The 3,498-nt window shown below is 46.4% G+C and overlaps 1 long non-coding RNA gene across 1 annotated transcript; it reads right to left on the bottom strand.

Moving 5' to 3' along the window:
* Positions 1 to 945: 945 nt before the first annotated feature.
* On the bottom strand, positions 946 to 2,543 carry LOC130602270 (uncharacterized). The gene is made up of 2 exons (XR_008972866.1): positions 2,047 to 2,543; positions 946 to 1,261 (listed from the first exon to the last, which is right to left on the bottom strand). It is a non-coding gene; the product is annotated as an uncharacterized LOC130602270 (long non-coding RNA).
* Between the last annotated feature and the right edge of the window lie 955 nt (positions 2,544 to 3,498).

Below are 3,498 nucleotides of genomic sequence, written 5' to 3'. Positions count from 1 at the left end.
CTGCAGCAGCAGGCTGTCCAAAGAAACTGCTGGGACTCAGTTTTTATAGTGTCAGCTCCAAGAAGCTCTGAGCCCTTCAGTGCTGACTGCTGCACACCTGCCCTGAGCGCATCCCCCAAGGCTGCCTCACAGACTGCAGCATTTGGTGCTTTTGGCAGGACTTTACTTTTGTTAGGTGGTTCACTGATGATTCTTTGTGCCTCCACTGTGTGTTGAATGGGCACATGCAGATTTCAGCTGGAATGTACCCATATAGAGCAGGAAAAGTAGCTTCTTTCCTGGTTTCAGCACTGGTTCTGCACGGGCCCATTCCAACACACAAGACTGATGAGTTGAGCCTGGGTCAAGTCATGAGATTGGCCCAAACTTCTTCCTACTTGAAGAAATAACAGATTCCAGCCACCTGGAGTCATCACCCTCTGGATCTTTGTTGCACTGGTGCTAGTGAGGTACATTTAAAAGATGAGGCAACCCCCACCACCACCAAAAAAACCCTGAAAACAACAGGTTCCTCACATAATCAGTGAAGTCCAGAAGCTAGGATTTAAATATTGCAGAAGATCTCACAAAGCTCACAGTGTGGTTAGCAGTGAACTGGGGGAAACTGGAATGTCTTTAGCTCCAAATTCAAAAGTTAATCACCCAAAGTCCTTTACTGATTTAAAACAGTCTACTGAGATACCTGCATCCAGGAGATCCCTGCCTGGCCCACCATCTGACCCACAGAAACCAGGCAGGCAACAGGGAGAGAAAGGCAATGTTGTGTTACAGATGAGGAACAAGACAATTAAGTGACTTGCACAATATACAGGGGAAATGGGGACTGAATTTAGACCTCATAAACTGTCATCGAAGATTATTGGCACAAAGCTGGCACTCAGTGCCAGAGGAAAAGTCACCCAGAAGTCACAGTGTTAGAAATGACAGGACAGCTCCCAGATAACATATGTAAATAGATGTTCATTGCAAAATGTAGCAGGATGTTTTTCACATTATCGCCTTTCAAAGGTAAGGTCTCAGTACAGACAGGGATGTTTTCAAATAGAGAGGATTTACTGACGCTTGTTCTGCAGCAAACACTGTTTATCTTTGCTGTAGTGATGTGACTGGAGGAATGGGACCATGTTATCTTCATTCAGGTCTTGGAGTGACACAGAAGCTCCTCCAGCAATGACTGCAAAAGATAGCAGGATCGCATGGCATAACATCTGCTGTGGGAAATGTCTTCTCAGGGGATGACTCAGCTCTTCTGCTTTCCAATCTGCCCAGGAAAAAGGGATAAATTTCAGATTAGACCTTTTAAGATTGACGTGTGGAGAAATCACCAATACACCATGAACTAATTCCTATCACGTGCTTATTGTGAGCAGGTTAAGGGGAATGTTCCTCTCCAGGTTCCCTTAGTATGGGTTGACAAATGCCCATCAGGAAAGGCCTGGGTATAAAATGACTCATGTCCCAGAAGAGCAGGATAGGCTAAAGGCCATCTCTGGGCTTCCTCCAATCTCACTGTTCAGCAGAGGAATACGAAGACGAGTGACAAGTCCATCACAACCATTAGAAAAGACCATGCTGAAAAAGGCAGTGACTGGCAAGAGACTGCCCTGGGGAGCTGGGTACAAGCTCTGATGGTGGTTCATTTGGCATGCATGTTTTCTTCCTGAAGTCTGTTCTCATTTGAAAACAGAAGAAAAAAATCAGCAGCTAAACATGAGCATCGCAAAGGTGAAGATCTGCAAAGTACCTCTCCAGCCTCTGTCCTACCCCATCTGCAGGGCTGACAGTGTGGGGAGCACTGACGGGATTACCCCTTAAACAAAGCCTTGGGAGAGCTGCTGTGCCCTGCAGCCCCGCTGGACTTTGGCAGCCAGAGTGAAGGTGTCTTGAAATGGTGGAAAAGTGTCAATAGTGCTGAATGCTTGTGGTAAAATAAAAGTTGCTAAGAGTCCAACCGCACAGGCTTATTACTCAGTTCCCACTCAACATCCATCTCACGCCTCCCTCCCATAGGGCTGTGCACCATATCTTTAAATCTTGTATAACCACCTCCTTTCTTCCTGCAATATTGTGCTGCGGATGTCTGTGCCGTGCTACCAGGGCATTTCCCTGGTGGGTGGGAATGAATTATGTATTCATCACTCTACAATGCAAACTCTTACGGCAGAGGAAGCAGAGGTCACAGAGGCATCGCTTGCCACTGCTAACCTTCAACTAGGCTTTCACATTGGAAGGTGGGGTTTGAGCAAATAACCTCAGTTCCCACCCCAATGCACCCTCCCGGCTGGATTTACATCAAAAGCAAAAGCAAGAGGCTAAACCTCTTGATGTAATCAGGCAACAGCTGTAAAAGGAGAAGCAGCAGTGGGCTGGTGGCGAGTGCTGGAATGCCATTCATCTCAGCTGGGGTTGTAAGTGAAGCCAGCTGCTGCTTAGAGGTGGTCTGGAGGGTTTTGTGGGGACCAGCCCACCTCTCCAGCATTTATCTGCCACAAGCTGGATTCCAGCCTCAGGTCTCATCTTTCGCTCCACAGCCGGGTTTGTTGTCCTTCATACCCTCTGAGGATGGCCAGAAAACAGGGGAAAGCTGCCGAGAGGTGGCGAGGAGATCCACAACATGGCCATGCCCACTCCCCCTGTGCCCTCATCCACAGAGCACCACTGTCCTACTCATTGCAGGGGTGTCCTCCCCACGCCATGGTGGCTCTTCCCCACGATGGTGGGTAACATCAGGGTCAAGAAAACCCAGGTTCAGTACCAGAAGGGGTTCCTCAAAGATGAGTGAGTTTTCACCACAGCATTATTGGTACAAATAAAGGCAGTTTAAGAACATGGCAATTGCTTCAGGCAACAACCAGTTATTTTTCAGTGTGGTATTATTCGCTTGTTTTTCCTGTGATGTTAGGAATGGTCTGAACCTCTGGACCAGCATCTCCCTCACACTTTGTACTTCAATACTCTTTCTAAACCTAGCAATTTAGGCTCTTCCAGCAAGAGAAGCAAAGAAGAAACCTCAGCTCATCCCTGTCCTAGATGTAGTTAATTGCCTCTGAGAAGAAAGAACTCCATTGAGAGAGAAAAAGACAGAGTCTATAAGCTAAAAGCCTGTATTCTGATTTTTGCAGACTTCTCACACATCCTTTTTCCTCTCCTTTGAACAGCTACTGTCACATCAAAGTTCATAACATCAAAGTTCATAACAGAGGTATCCACCCAGGAGCTAATAATTCACATATTTCACAACCAGGAAGTAATTTGGGCTTTAACCTCTCCATTCTGGAATCCATGTTAAGAAACCACTCTTTCTGGATCATTCCTTGTATATCCAGGCCCTTTACTGCGAGAAAAGCAATGGTTAGTCAAGGAGGAACTAAGAGGAAATAAGTCATTAAACTCAAAACATTCAAAAAAGCCATATTCAGTTTAGGATAAGCAGAACTGTTGTAATCTCAATTGCTCTGGTTTCCGTTGCCAGCTCTGCAGACACGCACACACACACAA

The sequence above is a fragment of the Pezoporus wallicus genome, unplaced genomic scaffold, assembly GCF_028554395.1.
Source record: "Pezoporus wallicus isolate ANWC-B61680 ecotype Strahan unplaced genomic scaffold, APGP_CSIRO_Pwel_v1 contig_8047, whole genome shotgun sequence".
In the NCBI taxonomy this organism is placed as follows: domain Eukaryota; kingdom Metazoa; phylum Chordata; class Aves; order Psittaciformes; family Psittacidae; genus Pezoporus; species Pezoporus wallicus.
This window is presented reverse-complemented; position numbering and strand designations above follow the sequence as displayed.